The sequence below is a fragment of the Lissotriton vulgaris genome, chromosome 7 (genome assembly GCF_964263255.1).
Source record: "Lissotriton vulgaris chromosome 7, aLisVul1.2, whole genome shotgun sequence".
Taxonomy (NCBI): Eukaryota; Metazoa; Chordata; class Amphibia; order Caudata; family Salamandridae; genus Lissotriton; species Lissotriton vulgaris.
Window position 1 is genome coordinate 1194722678 of NC_141695.1, and position 18813 is coordinate 1194741490.

The following is an 18813-nucleotide window of genomic DNA, read 5'->3' on the forward strand; positions in this document are numbered from 1 at the left end:
TTAAGGCACTGTGATGCTGGTTTTAAACCAACCAGAAATCAGAAGAGAAAACAGTTATCTATTCGCAGGCAATAGAAAAGTTCTGGTTGGGTACCATTTTTTTGGGACGCCCTTAAAATACAGTTTGAGTAATGTGGACGTCGTGAGAACACCCTGTCTCCTATTTTCCAGACTTGTCTCTGCACAAAGTCCCTGGCGGACAAACTTTGAGTTCATGGCAGCCAACCAGAACCCGAGGCCAGTAAAATGGAAGGGAGGGGGGAAGGAAATACCTGTGCCTAGCCCGTCCCCCAGGTTCCGTCTAACTGTCTGGGAACAGGCTAATGTAGTGCCTACCTGGGTAGAGGCAGACGCAGTAGAATAGTGGGGTAAGAGTTGTGTCTTTTTGGGTTCCAAGGTTTGGGATTGAAGCATCCCAGTGAGGGTTGGTGATTTAAAAAAAAAACGATATATCTCAATGCACTTTAAGGACCGGGTTGTGACGAACAAGGAGAAAACTAGCATAAACTAATAGTAGTGCAGTGAGAGCGCATGTCTTTGTAGGTCTTACTTTGTATAGTTCTACGATAGAGTAGTTCTTCCACTGCATGACTTTTATTTTAATTCTAGGACTTGACGTAGTTTTATAGCTGGTGAGCGAGAACTGCAAATCCCAGCGTGGAACGGAAAAAAACCTCGACCGGGTGAGTTACTTGCGCACGGAACTTTTTAACTGGACATCCCTGTCTTTGTGCGGGTTATAAAGGCCATATATGAGGCTAGTATGAATGTGTTGCCAGGAAAGATTTGATTATGGATGTTTTGGGGTGGGTAGCTGGGGAATGGGCTGTGAGCGCAGGAGATGATCACATAAGTGTGGTGGGGGCGTTGTGGGGTGTGGATGATTTGAAGGCTTGTTGATAATGTAGGAGCCATGTAGATGCATGGTGTTGAGCAGTACTTAATTTGAACTGATGGGTACAGGTAGAGCCCACCAGCACTCATTTTTAGGGACCAGGACTTCTTTTTCTTCTTCGGACTTTGAACCAAAGCAAGAGAGTGAAAACACACAAGAAAGGAGGGAGAGAAATACGGACAAAATCATTTCAGAGGCAGGAACACGTGTGAGATAAAGGGCAAGGAGTGTCTGGTGGTGGATTAAAGAGACATGATGTGTAATCAAGACTACACACCTTTGGCGTTCGGCATGGCAACATTCATTAATGCCAGATGTGGGCTTCTTAGCAAAACTTTGGACTCTGGCATTTAAACCTTTACAAATTAAAGCACTGGTCTTGGGATGCCAGGCAAGGGTGTAACTAGACCTAGACTTTGGGGTGAGAGGGGGATAATATTTATTTTGAATTGTAGTGGGCAGAGTGATCTCCAGAGCCCGTGTCAAAATCACTCATGGGGAACCGTGAATTAACACTGTAAAAGGTTGCATTTTAATGCACATTGGGGCAGTAGACCTGCCAGGATATAGAATGCTGTGTTCTATTTGCTAGGATAATCAATGGCAAATTAAATGTTCAAAAACACACTGGGTCATTTTGAACGAGTCTCTACATAATCCAGTATTTGTTTAGCAATTGCTCTTTCATACTGTGTTTCCAAGCATGCAATATTTGGAAGAGAGTCTGTCAGTACACCAGACAACTCTATTGCTGTCATGGGGAGATGGCTAATTTCCAGGCACTATTAGCACACTGGATATGTAAGCTGCAGTACTTGGTAATGCACAGTAACCCCGAGTTCCAACTCCTCAAGTAATAATATTTGGAGGAGAGTCTGTCAGTACACCAGACAACTCTATTGCTGTCATGGGGAGATGGCTAATTTCCAGGCACTATTAGCACACTGGATATGTAAGCTGCAGTACTTGGTAATGCACAGTAACCCCGAGTTCCAACTCCTCAAGTAGTCTTGATTTTGACTCTCCCATGGTCTAAAATGCGACACACATTTGAAAAGATGTTGGTAGTACAGTAACACGAATCAACCCCCAAAAAATCAGAAAGTGTAAGTATCCATGGTACTGGCACAGCAAAGAGCAGGTAGCCAAACGTGTAGCAAAACAATAAACAGTAGAAGGAGCACAATATTAAATAGTAACACCTTTTGTGAAAATATCTGCCATCCTTCTGCTAACCTTTCCTTCTGCCTATGGCCTCCTCAAACCTGACATTTATAACCCTGTTGGTCTCTGGCCTTCCAACAGCCCCACTATCCCTCTAGCTGTCCCTCAGTAACTGTGGGCACAGCAAAATGTCCTAGGGAGGATTATGACGGGTCTCGTTGACACTCTGGGGAAACAACTACAAAGCAAAATACATGGGACCCCGAGTACTTGAATGTAGGCAGAACCAACACTAGCAACAAACAACCCTCAGAACAAGGGAAGAAGGTGTCACCTGCCAAAGGATATTTGTAGGACGTAACTATGTCTTAAACTGATAATGGGGAAGTTTGAATCACCCAGGGAAGAAGAAATACAAATTATAAGATCCAGACAGCAGTGGATGCAAAAGGAACAAGCATTTACAATGCAACGGTTTCGCCTTCGGAAAAGTTTGAGCTATTGGCATTGTAAATGACAAACTTTTTATTTATGTGTTGGTTTTGAAAACAGATAAATAAATGGCATTGTCATTTACAATGCCAATAGCTTACTCTGTCGCAAATGCAAGACGTATTGCATTTGCACACACACAAGAGCCCCCCACACACGCAAGAGCCCCCCCAATCTGTATATAGTTAAACCATTCGAGCATATATAAATGTCTTCTGATAACAAAAGGGCCAGGCCTCCAATTGCAACCTAACAGAACTAATTGTCCATTTAGCCCCAGAAGCTTGTGGCTACTTTTCCGGTACAAGTCGCACTTGAACGTTCCTCTAATACCATTATACGCCTAGAACGCTCCCCCCTCCCCCGCCCGACTTCACGCACCTCAACTTCTGTTTTATATTAGAGAGCCAGCCTAAGGTTAGCAAAAAACGAAAAGTAGACGCCAAATAAACGAGCCCTCACATGGGAAGGTTCGCGAGGCAGCCATGGGTGTTTGACCACTACAGGCATCGGCTGCTGCTGCGCACAAATGGGAGGAGCCAGCATGCCGGTCTCTCCCAAGCAGCAACAGAAAGGGCATTTTTGGGGGAGGGGTGGGTTTCATTGGTGACGAAAGGGAAGACCTACAAGGAGTGGGCAGGAGGCTGACGCGATATACAGCAAATAGAGCATGCGCACGAAGCGGCGACTATTAAAAACACACAAGTAATTATAAACATCTTTGTGCTTCAGCAGGAAATGCTCCCCTCTCCCAAGCAGAAGTGTTGTCCTAACAACAGAGTTGAATTGAAAAGGCCCTGTCCGCCCGGATCATAAATCTAAACTTTTCAGGCCCCAAGGTCTCACTTTACGATGCCAAAAGCGCGACGGGAGAGAGGGCGCTCTGGGTGGAGCGGGAGGGGTTAAGTGTGCGCTAGTAAGACAATCATTTACAAGTACGTGTAGGAAAATAAAAAAACTTGCCTCCGGGAGTTGGCTCGTAGTAGGGAGCGGGTCAGGTCTGCATCCTCACAGGGAGAGCTGTCCGGCTGGTGTGAGGAAGGATGCCGAAGAAAGAAAAAAAAATACACATGCCCACCGCCGCGATGACGATCAGAAAAGGGTGGAGAGGGAAGAAATCACGGGAACGCCCACGAATCTGGTCCGGCCATGACGGACAGATCTCTGTTCCAATGGCTAGCCTCCATTTATGGAGCTAGCCAATGGAACAGACACTCTCAGACATGCTGCACAGCAGCCGCACTGCTATAGAACATGGCTAAAAGACATTGACTAAGCCAATAGTGCTTACATAGGTGAGGTCTAGTCCTTTGCCAATGCTTGTTTTGTTTATTTCTTTGCCAGTGTGCCATCTGAAGATTTGTTATAACTTGTCTCTCTTTCTGTCTGTGGCAATCGTTTACAGGCTACTCCCATCAGTCAGAAAGTTTGCTCCTTCGAGGTGTAGGTTTTCCTGTCTGTTCATCTTTCTCTCAGGCCCCATCTTTCATGATTGTGTGAGACTGGGTATATCACAATATATTTTCTCTGGTTGTAGTATAGTGTCTCTGACGGTCGTCTACGATCCCTCCCATCTGTCAGGCAGTGTGAGAGTGACCGTGCGCGTACTAGTTCTTATAATCTATATCACGGCCCTTCATCTGTCAGGCAGAAATAAACCTTTTTTCCCCCCGTCCCTTTTCCGCAGACACACCTCAATCAGCCTGCCCCATGATCTGCAGACATGCTTCCACCTCTCCTGTTCAGTACACGCCGGAAGACTGCGCTCACTCGCAGCTGGCTTGGCTCACATGCCATCAGCATTTCCTTTACACTGTCGATGTGGCCCACACGGTAGGTGGCTCCTTGGTTCTTTTGGATTCCGCTTGAAGTTCGTACTTTGCAGACACCTCCCGCTCAGAGCCAGATGAAAGCGCGTGGGTTCTTGTGAAGACTGCAGGGGTGCTGGGTGCCTCTTTATGTATCTGCGTATTCTGTTGGGCTGCCAAGCTCTTTAGGAAGTCCTTGGAGAGTCGGTCAGTGAGTGAAGAAGCCAGCTATTTACTGTGAGAGCCAATAAGCACCTGGGAAGGAGCCCGCAAGTGACCAGCGGTGCCAACACTGACTTGATGGTTATCTGAGGGTAACTCTACTTGGTGCTTGGGAGAGGAACCCACACCTGCTCTGAATTTTCCATGAGTGAAATCTTTGCAGGAGACAGGGGTGCATAGGTGAGCTCCACGTGTGATCTTGTACTGCAGGTGACTAGGGACTTAGCGTGTGGCAAAGGGAGCTTGCAGGAGGCTTAAGGATTTCTCAGGTGACTGACGGAGCTGGCAGGCGAATGGGATTACTTGCAGGCGAACCACGTAGCTCGCATGTGACCTGAGGAGTTTGCATGTGATGTCAGAAACTCGCAGGTGATAGGGAAAGCTCAGTGGTGGCTGGGGTGCTTGCAGGTACCCGGCATAGTTCTGACATTAACTTTGAGCTTGTCAGAGAGTGCAGGGATCACCTGTGAACTGGGGTACTCACAAGTGACTAATCGAGGTCTCAGGTGACCGGGAATAGCACAGAGCAGTGCAGAGGATCTTGGGGGACAGTAGTTTGATAGTGACTGCACAAGCCCCCCCCCCCCCCCCCCCCCCCCCCCCCCCCCCGCTGTGCAGAGCCGGCACACGTGCGTCATTTGGTTACTCATGAGTCATGACCTGCGTGTCATGCAACGCTGCCGATTACGATCTGCTGTGAAAGCGCACCAGTGTGAAAAAACACATTAAACTAAATGAAAGCAGCTGATTTGAGTGCGCCCTGCCCGCACACCATAGGCGTGCACATCTCCTGTCCAGGTGCATATGCTGCCGGTTACGATCTGCTGTGAAGCCGCGAGCTCTACACGAGTTACATTGAAAAGGCCCTGTCCGCCCGGATCATAAATCTAAACTTTCTGGCCCCAAGGTCTCCCTTTACGATGCCAAAAGCGCGACGGGAGAGAGGGCGCTCTGGGTGGAGCGGGAGGGGTTAAGAGTGCGCTAGTAAGACAAGCATTTACAAGTACGTGTAGGAAAATAAAAAAACTTACCTCCGGGAGTCGGCTCATAGTAGGGAGCGGGTCAGGTCTGCGTCCTCACAGGGAGAGCCGTCCGGCTGGTGTGAGGAAGGATGCCAAAGAAAGAAAAAAAAATAAACACGCCCACTGCCGCGATGACGATCAGAAAAGGGTGGAGAGGGAAGAAATCGCAGGAACGCCCACGAATCTGGTCCGGCCATGACGGACAGATCTCTGTTCCAATGGCTAGCCTCCATTTATGGAGCTAGCCAATGGAACAGAGGGCGGATTCCCAAGCCACATAGTATTCTCTTTAGGTTTTCGCCTGCGCGAAAAGCTGCGCAGTGCGCAGCTTTCACTAAGGCGAAACCTAAAAATGAGGATAGCTATTTGTTTGGAAGTATACACGTGGTTCAAAGATGTGGAATACAAAGATTTTTTATTATATTTATTAGTCTTTTTATACTTCTCATTACTGAGCACGGAGCAAAGGGAATAAAATACATAATAATCAATTGAGAAAAGTATAATCATGTACATAAACATCAATGAGGAATTTCCCACCCCCACTGACATAGAGCTCTATTAAAACCATAGACTCAACAACATGAACATGTACTTCCAACAGTCAAACCTTCTCATACATTCCACATTCTCACTTATCCAATAAAACAGATTACACACACAGATATTAAGAATAAGACAGAAACCAAATCAGAATTATGCAGTAGTAGTTGTAGATTGGCAAGAGTGCTTCCAGTCAATACTTTCAGGTATATACCATCCTGTGGTTTCTGTCTTGCACGGTATAATCCTGATTTGGTTTCTGTCTTTTTCTTGTCTGTGTGTGTCTCTCTTCAGGCCTTACCCTTACACAACCCATGTTTAATCTATGCCAGTGGTTGCCGGTGGTGGGCACCATTCACTAAGATTCTGTGACCGGGATTTATTTTTCATCACCAGACTTTGACTTCGAGGAAGAGACACCTAAGCAGAAAATCGAGAGCGAGCATGAGATAGGAAAACAGTCACAAAAGGAATACACAAGAATCAGGATTGCAGGGTGCAGTGCCACAGGTTACTAGGTGTCCCTCTGGAGTTCTAAAGGGACCTCCTTTAGCCACATAAGGGACTGCACCCTGCAATCCTGAAGAATCCGATAGGAAGCACAGCGATGATTAAAAAGCCATGCAGTCTAAAACGAGATACCGTTTGGTGAGCATTGTGTCAGGAAAAGAGAAACGCTTCTCGTTTCGTCATGGTTTTTTGTAAAACTTTATTTTTGGGAGAGCCGCGTGGCAGTCTCCAAAATATAACCAGCAGTAGTCTAAGCAACAAAAGAAAATCCATGAAGCAGGAAAAGAGTGCAGTGCCTTATGTGGCTAATAGAGGTCCCTTTAAAACTCCAGAGGGACACCTAGTAACAAACTGTGGTACTGCACCATTTCCCTACTTAGTGGATTTTCTATTATTGCTTAGGATACGGCTGGTTATATATTGGCGATTGCCATGCAGCTGTCCCAACAATAACGTTTTACAAAACATCATAACAAAGCAAAATAAGCCTTGCCAAACGTCAGTGGAGACCGACAGACCTATTGGAATGTTCTCGGTGCATTTTTCACACTATTAGGATATTTATCTTTACTCTATGGAGAGATGTGATAGTAAACCACGCCGGTGCATTATTTGGATAAATAGGGCGATATTTGAACTGTAGAGGTGATGCTGTGTACACAGTTGGCTTTGCAATTCGAAACCAGTCGATGGCTTCTTTTGTTTCCATGAACAGACACCTGCTCAGTCCCATAACACCTCTACCCCCAGCACCCCAGTAAATTGCCCACCTGCTGTTAACACCCCACACTCCCCAAGGACAGACACCCCCAGTACCCCAGTAAATGGCCCACTTGCTGTCAACGCCCTACATTCCCCAAGGACAGACACAAATGCCGCCACCTCTTATACTAACCGCCCCTCTAACAGGATCCCTTTTACCCCCACTCACATCCCCCCTATCCCTCTCCTCCCTGACACAACAACCCCCACCCGCAACACGCCACCTGAACACCCCACCGCTCGGAGTTTATCCACCCCCCCTCCCATCCCCCCACGACAGACGCCTCTCCCTCCTCAGCTCCCTCCCCACTCTCACCCACGACACTCTCACACCTAACAGAACAACTCTCACCCACAATACGCCACCATCTGATAACATCACCACTCGGAGTCTATCCACCCCCCCCTCCCATCCCCCCCACGGCGGACACCTTTCCCCCCCCAGCTCCCTCCCCACTCCCACCCACGACACTCACACCCTCCCAACAACACACACAGAACATACCACCTCCCCTACCTTAACATCCCCCTCTCTCCCACCTCCTATTCTCAGCCCTCACTACCCCCCGGTCTCCCCCACTGTCTTCAGCCTTCACTCACTCTTCCACTCACCGGCACCGTCTCCCACTGACGGCACTACCTATGCCTCCCACCCACCGCCTTCACCGCCTACATCACCCACACCCCCCGCCCACAAAGACGCCCACTCTTTGAATGCCATCTCACCCATTTGCACCGCAGAACATTCCAACAACGCCAGTATACCCCCCCCCCCCCTTCGATTCCCTGCCCGCTTTCCAGCTCACTACACAACCATTCACCATTGGCTCTCACCACCTACGCCATCCCCAATGCACCCCCTGACCTGACTTTACCCACCCTCCAACAAGTCAAAGAGGATATTCTACAAATCAAAAAAGATGTCCACGCAATCAAAGACCTTCTCTCATCACAGCCCAGTCTACCTCCCATCATCCCTCTACCCTACAAAGAACGCTCCCGCCCTACATACCCTCGCCTCCAACGACATCCGCGCTGGCCGACTATCCCCGTTCGCAACAACTCCCACCGCCCCCGCCGTGTCCTCAACCCATTGTCGGACCGCGACCTATGCTCTCTCCTACGCACTTATGGCCCAGGTCCGGTAAAACACATACCTAGCACACACATCCCCATACCCACAATTCTTACAAACCCTCTGAGGCTCCCAACACTCAACAACAGAGGTTCCGTCCCTAACAACCTCAGAAAAGTTCCCCTCACTCTAGAAAGCTCGACCACCCTTCTCTCTCCCAAACTCAAATGCATCCTACTCAACTGCAGATCGGCCCAGAGACACTCCTCCGACATCGCTGATCTCGTCTCAGCTAGGGATCTGGACCTAGCCTTCCTAACAGAAACTTGGCTCACTGAAGCCTCTACCCCGATTATGGACATACTAGTCCCCCCCCAACTATCACATCATTAGGCTAGACAGGTCCTCGGACAAGACGGGCGGGGGAATTGCATGCATTTTTAGAAGCAACCTCTCCGTTACTAAAGTCCCCTCCCCCTCCCTCTCCTCCTGTGAACTCCTCTGCCTCGACATCACCACCGAGGGCAAACAAGTTTGTGCTTTACATCTCATCTATCACCCGCCTGGTGACAATCTCATATTCACCCAACAACTCATGGACATGATCACTTCCAATGCCGGTCGGCAGACCACCCAAGTCTACCTGGGTGACTTCAATCTCCACTGGAACGATCAGAAAGACACAGTGGTGAATAGTCTCAAAACTTTCCTTAATGCGCTTGACCTCACCCAAATATGCGATAGACCAACACACGACAAAGGCTCAATACTTGATCTCATCATTGCCAAAGAGAATTCTACACAACTGGAGACGATTCTACCCTGCGACTGGTCAGATCACCACATTATCACCTTCTTTATCAATGAAAAAGTTAAACCTAACCCGGCTCAACCAATCAAATCCAAAACATGGAAAAGGGACATGAAGAATCTCAACCCCTCTACTATGCCTCCCCACATCGTCAATCTCCTCCTTCCCCCTTCAGGTGCCTCGGATGTTCAATCACTGACTGACCACTACCTTGAATCTATGAATACATTAGTCAATGAAGTCGCTCCACTGCACCTGAAGAGAGTCTCCACCAAAACTTCTAACCCCTGGTATGACGACAGACTCAATGACGACAGGCGTTCGATGCGAATGGCAGAGCGCACCTGGAGAGCGGACCCCTCAGCACTGCACCTCAAAAGGCTTAAAAACAAGAGAAATGCCTACTTTAGGGAAATAAAGCGCACAAAGTTGGACTTCTTCAGCCGCCAGTTGGACCAAGCAAAAAACAGGCCAAGAAAACTGTTCGAACTAATCAAGACCCAAACAAAGGCACAACCCTTACAATCAAATAGCACAACAAGCGACACCCCACACTGTGAAGACTTCTCTGCTTTCTTTAAGCTAAAGACTGACAACATTAGAAATGACCTCATCATGGATGTAAGCCGATTCCTCAACCACACAAGAATGGCTAACACTCAACCTAAAAACATGGCATTTATTATTTATTTTTTTATTTTATTTTTAGAGTTTTCTATAGCGCGAACTTGAACCGATTAGGTTATCAGAGCGCTTTACATAGCACCAGTTCCGTTACATGTTATCACAGCAGTTTACATAGAATCAGTTACGTTGCACATTTCAGGATCTTGAACCGATTAGGTTATCAGTGCGCTTTACATAAGACAGCATTCGATGTCCAGTGCCCTCCTCCGCCGTGTAGCGGGGGACCTCTTCCAACCCTCCGAAGTCGTCGAGCTGTCGGGACTAGGCTCCTGGAATGTCAGCTGCCCCTTTACAAGGCACTTTACATAGAATCAGTTACGTTACACATTTCAGGAACACATTTCTTTTTGCTCTAGTGAGTAGGGTTATCTCTTCACACGGGGGAAGGGGAACACCTGGCTATATTCCAACAGTTCCACAGGCGATTAGTCGTTAAAGCTATAGTTCTAAACACAGGGAGGGGATACACATGGATACAATCTAATAATCACATAGGATACTAGTCGTTAGAGTTGTCTTCTATCCTGACAGGAGGGATGTGACTGGGAACACTCTAAGGGTAATATATAGGGGTGGTAGAGAGTACAAAGGACCACTGCAAACACTACACTAGTACCAGCATAGAGGAGGGGTGGGTGGGATGCAAGGGTCTGGAGGGAAGGGCTAGAGTCCAGCGAAAACTGTCCGAACAAACAGCAGCATTCACAGCATAGATGAAGGGTGGGTAGGATGCAGGGTATGGAGGGAGGGTCTAGACCACGAGAAAAGTCCTCCAGAGTCCACCAGGGCACTATCCTCTGCGTTCGCGTTCGTGTTCCCGGAGCCTGTGTCTGCCGGTCAGAGAAAGCGTGTCTCCCAGGGCGCCATCTTAAAGTCAGGCACCGGCTACACAGCGTGGTCAGCAAGGGGGAAGGGGGGGGCATGAGTCTCGGCGGGCGACAGCGGGTGGCAGCGGGGGCCTACATACCGCTCAGGTGATCAGCGCCTGTCCGACTCGCCCCCGGTCTCCGCTCTCCGCTCTCCTCCCTGCCGTTCTTCAGCCCGGGCTGGCAGCGGGCGTCCGCCATGTTGGGTCCCCGGCAGGGACCGATAGCAGCCAGCCAGCGCCGCTCCACAGACACCAGCAACGAGGTGGCAGCGGGGGACGCGGCAGGAGCCCCACACACGGCTCGGTGCACAGCGCCCGTCTGACTCGCCCCCGGTCTCCGCTCCTCCTCCCCGCTGCTCTACAGCCCGAGCTGGCAACGGGCGGCCGCCATGTTGGGTCCTCGGCGGGGATCAGGAGCACTCAGCAATCGCCGCTCCACCGGCACCAGCAGCGATCTGGGTAGCCCTGCAGGTGCCCCACACCCTCCGCCACAATTATGAAGCGTGTACGTCGTGGGGGGCCTCCCAAGGATGCTGGGCTCCAGGCCGGAGCAGAGCGTTGGCCAGGAGCCGAGACGGTCCACGTCCTTCCCGTCTCGGCTCCGCCCCGCTATCCTGGCTATACTTCGATACCTACTCGGAAGAAACAATACACAAACTGCTCTGCACCTTGAAGCCCTCTAATCACCTCACAGACCCTCTACCTGCTAATGCTGTAAAAGACTTTATCCCCTTGCTCCTCCCTCTCTGGACCAAAATCATCAACTGCTCCCTGCAACAAGGCCTCATTCCAGACTCCCTCAAGGTGGGGCAAGTCACGCCTATACTCCAGAAACCTACAGCTGATCCGTCTGACCTAAACAACTACCGGCCCATCACCAATATCCCCACCCTGGCCAAACTGCTGGAGAAATGTGTCCAACTCCAACTAACAAGACACATTGAGCAATTTGACCTCCTCAACTCTCATCAATCAGGCTTCCGAGCGAAACATAGCACGGAAACAGCTATGACACACATAATTGATGACGCCCTCCAAATTCTTGATCGCAATGAGTCCTGCCTCCTCATCCTTCTTGACCTCTCGTCAGCTTTTGACACGGTCAAACATGAGAACTTGCTGGAGCTGCTAAGCACTAGAATGGGTCTATCGGGAACGGTTCTCAAATGGTTTTCGTCCTTCCTTCACAACCGGTCTCAGAAGTTCAAGATCAACAATGTGCTATCTTCACCTGTGCCTGCCGATCTAGGTGTTCCACAAGGATCCTCCCTCTCCCCCACATTGTTCAACCTCATCATGGAACCGCTCGCCACCTTGCTCCAAGCTTCTAATGTCCAATTCCATATGTACGCCGACGACACACAACTGTACCTAAAGCTTCAATCTCCGGAAGACATCAAACATCTGAATTCCACGCTTATAAACACTCAATCTTGGCTAGCCGATAATCACCTCAAACTAAATGCTCTGAAAACTGAGTTCCTTCTCATCTCACCCCCGGCGAAAATTTCCACCACCCAAACATGGCTCAACAACCTAACAGCACTCAATGTCCAACCCACCATCGTGGACTCAGCGAAATCCCTAGGCATCACACTAGACGCCAAGCTCAACATGCAGCAGCACGTCAGCAAAGCCACAAAAGCAGCTAATTTCCAAATCAACACACTGAGGAAAATTAAACCCTTCCTCCCTACTGAAGACTTCCAAACTGCTGTACAAGCGTTAGTCATCCCTCGAATATACTACGGAATTGTGGCCCTCAGCGGACTCCCGCTATCCAGAACAGCACCCTTAAGAGCCTCCCCGAACGCTGCCGCAAGACTCATTACTGGCTCAAGAAAACATTCGCATATTTCCCCAGACTTAAAGTCCCTAAAATGGCTGCCTTTTGAAGCCAGAATACAACTAAAAATTGCAGTTATGACACACGCGGCCGTGCACCACAATGCACCCAACTACCTTGCTCAAAAGCTGTCTATATCAGGAGGTTCGAGATCCAATAGAAGCTCAAAAAATCTACTCCTGAAACCCCGTAGATTCCGGAAAGAGAACTTATAAGCGCTCCTTCTCAGGAATGGCACCCAGGATCTGGAATGCGCTCCCTCCTGAAACCAGGCGTATCTCCTCCACTGCACTCTTCAAGAAAGAGGTGAAAACCATCCTTCTGGCCAAGATCTCCTGAACCTTATAGGTGCTGGATCAGAGACTCTGCATTGCCTTGTGTCAATACTCACCTTGTCCTTTGGCACTATACCTCTACTTGATGGAGACACTACTACGCTACTTTCTTACAATATATGATACACGTTGGGTCACTGATTCACTCTCCCGGTTGCCCCCACTCAGTGCTCTCTCTATACTAAAACACTGGTATAAGCCTTCCACACACCCAAAGTGTACCTGAACACCTTTGTAGTGGGATCAATGACTTGTGCCGTCTTATACTACTTGTTTACCTAACTGTATATTGATATGTTACCTGACTGTATATTGATATGTTTTATGTATGTTATTATTTTCCTTTCATGTTAGTGACTACTACATTGCTCCCATTACCCCTGTTCATTCCTACTGCCCCTACCATGTCATTGTGAAGCGCTCTGATATCTGTAAGGATCTTGTTTGCGCTATATAAAACTTTGAATAAAATAAATAAATAAAATAAATGGGTAAGTCTTGAAAATACCATCATTCAGGAAAATAATGCACCGTAGGCCCTATGGCCATGTCCCTCTGTGCAGGACTTGTTAAGCGAGGGGAACACCTGTGGACCGTTTCACGAGGTTCAAAATAAACCCATAGAAAAACCAGATGCAGCTGGAAAGTAAGCAAAACCTGTTAATGCCAAAAGTACTTCATATGCAGCATGGAAACATCAATTACAAATATAGGGCTGGGTTTGTTGATAAGATAAAGGTAAATTGCCCCTATAAAGTGCATCCAAGAAGTCGTTTGGTACAGATGGCACAGGCCCCCATTTGCATCCAACAAGCAAAAGGTGGCCGAATGGCGACACCCTAAATTACTCACTAACGACTTATTGGAAGGGATGGTGCACCAAGCCATGAATAAACAGGTATGTAAATCAGATCACATGCCCAGATATCCTTATAGAGCCCAATACAGGCATTTTAAACACACAAACTGGGGGTACTGCAATCCCTGGCTGATTCTTAGAGTGGAACATGTTTAATGTGATTCTTGTCAGCTGTTTTCCTTATTTTAGTTTATAAAATGTGACTGTGGCTCTGTGTTTTGGGATGTGGTTTTTTTAAAACCATTTTCTTATGTTTTAGTAAGGATTTAAGCAATTGACATTGAAACTGGTCCATTCCGGACCGGGAAACATCATTTACCACGAAGGCATTATCACTAATAACCTTTACCACGTGACACTTACCACGCAAACTTCTTTACAACGAGGATGCCTTCCACAACGTCTTTACCACGGGCTGGGGGGGAGACGTGGTATTCCTTCAATTCGTTCTGCGTGGGCTTGGGGGGGCAGGGGGGGGGGGGGCTCGGAGGGTGCTGGGGGGGTCTCCCCCCCCCCAAAAAAAAAACAAAGGAGCGGATTACATAAATTAAAAAAAACGAACTTCAGTACCACCGAAGAAAAAGGAAAGTGCCTCCCCCAAAGACGTGCCGTGTACGTCAAAAAAGCAGTCCTTTTTTTATTTTGGTATACGTGTTTTGACGCTTGTTTCCATGGAGGATGGAAGTAAGGGCTCGTAGAGAAAGACGTGCAGGTAAGACGTTTCTACGCGTAGTAAAATCCTACGTTGTAAATACCAGCGTGGTAAAGCCACTTGCGATGTAAAATTCGCGTGGTAAAGCCATGCGTGGTAATTGAAATCGTGGTATAATCATATATTCTTCCGGACCCTGTAGTCGTGTCCTTAACTTTTCAGGCAAAAATACTGATTGTTTTTTCCAATAATAAGTGTAAAAGCGTTAAGGTACCTATGTTATTCTGCTTGCATTTCACATGCATTACTTAACCTTCGTATGAGTGTTTGCTTTTTCTAGGATTATGTTACTTTTTTTATTTTTCAGGCAGCTTGTTACTCCTGTCTTCCCCTCCCTCATAACCTATTTCCCATTTTCTGGTTCTCCAGCGCAGTGAGGTTATACGAATGGCAATAGTGTCATACAAATAGGAGTACTTCACTACAAATAAAAAAACAAAAGTAAAAAACATTGTCATTTTCAACGCCAAGAGCTCTAACTTTCACAAATACGAGACTGATTGCTTTGCAAATGCTTGCTGTGGTGTTTGTGCCCTGATGCCTTATGCCCTGTGCTGCAGAAATGGGGATGTTTTCTTAAGTCATTGTTGTTCATATAGGGTGCAGCTAATAAGTGACCTCTTTGTAGTGGCAGGCTGTCTAGGTGTTCTTGTCTGTCTGGTTGTGCCTTACTGCATAGTCTTGGGAGGTTTGCCTGATCTCTGAGGGAAGGTGGCTTAGCTATTTTTGCAAGGGTATGCCAAAGAAAATGCTGCTTACCGTGGTGGTTTGGAGGGAGGCAGTACAAGCGCAGCAGAATAAATGTCTACGGGGTGTTGAGAGTAACACTTTGATGGTTAAATGGTGTCATTTGCACTCTGTTGGTTGTACCATAGAAGGGATGCGATGGTGGTAGCCGAACCAGTTGCTTCATGCAGGTTTGATGGTAATAGGGCCACTGAATTATGTGGGAGAGGAGGAGCAAGTACTGCTTAAGCATTGACCAAATTATGCATTAAGACATGCAAATCATACGACCTAACACAGCACATTTTGTGATAGTGTTACTTCATAATTCCGTTTTTTGTGTGTGCATTTTATCACTGGGCAAATGTTTCCCTCATTAGTACTAGTTTAACATTTAAATACAGTAATGAGCAACGTAAAGATGGTCTTAGACACAGCACAACAGATCCTTGAGGATTTGCCAGCGCTGCTTACTTTCTTAAGGGGCAAAAGATAGGTTACAATTGATTGCATGATAGATTATTTAGCTTTCGGTAGGTATCATTAGTTTTCTGTTATGCCTTGAACTGCTAGCGATCATTTGATAGCTGTAGTTTTCATGAGTTAAGGTGAGCGAGAATCTCCCTTCTTTAAGTTCTATGTTTTCGTGTGTAACAGTAAGAAAAATACAATATCTGTGAGGTGAGAGAATATATCGGAGAAATGCAGGTGCTAAGATTGATGCTTTCGGAACTAGCACCATTCTATCCCCCATAGAATTATTTTGAAAGTACACTGGCATGGTTTCCACAAACTCGATTTTAATGTACGCTTGCCTTAAAAACAAGGGGAATATTTACTTTGATCAGAAGTGTTCACAGATTGGTAACAGCTTCCGCCAGGACCATGGGCAATTCCTTATTAACCATGCCCCTGTAAGAATGGCACATTATAACTTTCAAAAATATATGGTGCTACTCAAGCGGGGAAAAAAGGCAAGTAAGCCTAACGTATGTAAATTAATAGAACGTCCAGTTACCTTAAGGCACACTAAATTATTGTAGTTTCTAGTTGCTATGGGTGCTGTTTAAATTAGCCATGGGCACATTTCTGATCAGAATTGGTGTACATTTCTCAAATGTTATCAGGCTCCTACCCCTGAATATGTTAAAGTTAAAGTTTGAGTTGGGTGAAATTTTATTTTATAAATACCCAAACACTGCTGTTAATTTGATTCATATCATCAATCTATTGAAGAACATTAGAGTGCCTTGCCCAGATGGTTTTCCAGACCTTGGGCCAGATGTAGGACACCAAATACCGGTCGGTATAGGCCGATTTCGGCCGTTACCGACCGGTACCGTATTTTCCGGCGTATAAGACGACCCGGCGTATAAGACGACCCCCCACTTTGCTTGATCAAATTTAGGTTTTGTGCTATACTCGCCGTATAAGACTACCCCAAGAATACCCCCACTTCCAGCACAGTCCAACGCTCTACTTGTACCTTGTACGCTTTTATAACCTGCACACTTATCACTTTTTTCTCTTGTAATGTACCGATTGCTACCTCATGTATTTTGGTTGCTCGCTGTTGTCACTTTTGAACCATGTAACTTAGGCGGGAAATGTTTCTTCCACCTTGCTTGTATGCTGGGAATATTGCAAGCCTACCGTAATCTCTCCACCCGCTAGTCCTCCGAGTACGCTCAGCTTACCGCAGTGAAGCAGCTCCAGTGCCCGGCGGCGTCCTCCGACTCCGTGGATGCTATCGCGGATCCTCAGCGTTGTCCACCGATGCAATGCTCCGGCGGGAATCCTCCGGCATTATGGCTGCCAATTTCTGCGGGAGGCCACGGGGTTACCCACCAGGCAGTAGGGGCGAAGTTGGAGCGAAGTTGCGGCTTGAAAGCCAATTGTGCGCGGGAGCCCCCAGGATGCAATGCTCTTCAACTCTTCACCTCTGTGGCTGGCGGGCGGATTAGAGCCACCCTCCCCCACCTCCGGCTGGATTAGAGCCACCCTCCCCCACCTCCGGCTGGGCCGGAAGCGCGAGAACCTTCAGGAGTAGTCCGCGCTGTTGAAAAAAACCACGAAAACAAACAGTCTAATTTTGTATCCGGCGTATAAGACGACCCCCAACTTTTCAGAAAATTTTAAGGGGTTAAAAGGTCGTCTTATACGCCGGAAAATACGGTATTTGGTTTTTGATATGTAGGTGGCCTAAAATTTACAGAATCGGTAAATTTACAGATTCGGTAAATCTAGATGTAGGTGGCACTGAAAACAGTGCCACAGGCCCTTAAGAATTCGTTATTTACCACAAAATAATATTTGGTGGTAAATAACGAATTCCTGTGTACATGCGCATCTGTGCATGTACACCTGTGCCATGTGGCACACATACATGCCCTAAGGGCATGTATGTGTGTCCCATGGCACACAAGCCAGAATTAGGGGTGCAAGAGAGTGTCAAAGTGACACCCTGTCCCCCTTGACAATTCGGTAATTATCGATTCGGTAATTACCGAATCATACCGATTCGGTAAAAATTAACAAATTATTTCCTACATCTCAATTACCGAATCTAGAATACCGAATCGGTAAAATTCGGTATTCTACAGTCGGTAAATGAGATTTACCTACATTGGACCCTTAGTCATTGAAAACTCTCCAGAATTTTTAAGCACCCTTTATATTCCGCTGTTCAAGCAAGTGGCATGCTGTGGAGAAGTTTCTTTTAGTTAGGGGCTTATAGTAAACCCATTCATAACCAGCATTGGCAAAACCAGTAGGTCTTGCCTTTGGGACATGCTGGGTTTGCCAATGTATTCTGGCGATGCTCTATAATATCTGGGTGGGGTTTTCCTGACTATGTTCAGCATCGTAATAAATAAAAAAAACTTGCAATGGTGTGACTTCTGATAGTGGTCTTTTCATTTCACTGATGAATGTGTCAGTGGAATGTCGTGGGTGCCATTTGCTTTAATTTTTTATTTACTGATCCAATATGGTGGAAACCACTTGGATTGGGAAACCATTTTTTTGCATGAAAGTACAATAAAAATACCAGAGGGGTGTGGAGGTTAAGGTTGGGAAAATTAGAGGGAGCAGGTAGTAGCTTGGAGGTGAAAAGCTACGGATGTGGGAGAAAGCAACATGGAGGGCTGGAGAAGAAGGGCATACAGAGAAAAGGATCATTGGTTGAAGAATGAGTGGAAACACTGGGCAGGGGGAAGCGTGAAAGCAAGAAGCACACAAAAGCAACAGAAAGAGTGGGGGCATAAGAGGGTGGGAATAACACAATGTGTGAGGAGACTCATATGGAGTATTTAAAGAAATAGAAAAAGATCATTAAAAGTGACCAGTGGAAGGATAGAAGCCGGGCAGTCATAGAGATGGGAAATAGTCAATGCTCTGATGGAGGGACAAGCACAAGATGGTCAAGGTGGGACTAGGAAAGCAATTGAATAAAAAGCAAGCAAATGACAGTGATA

At 47.1% G+C, this 18813-nt stretch overlaps 1 protein-coding gene across 2 annotated transcripts in view; it reads left to right on the forward strand.

Moving 5' to 3' along the window:
- The first annotated feature begins 103 nt into the window (after nucleotides 1-103).
- The window catches only part of QPRT (quinolinate phosphoribosyltransferase), a 45582-nt gene continuing 26872 nt past the window's right edge, over nucleotides 104-18813 (forward strand). The window contains exon 1 of one of the 2 annotated variants that reach the window (XM_086931684.1): nucleotides 104-683. The gene's annotated coding sequence lies outside the window, so the exon portion shown is untranslated. The remainder of the gene's footprint in view (nucleotides 684-18813) is intronic. The other variant, XM_086931685.1, reaches the window with a different exon arrangement.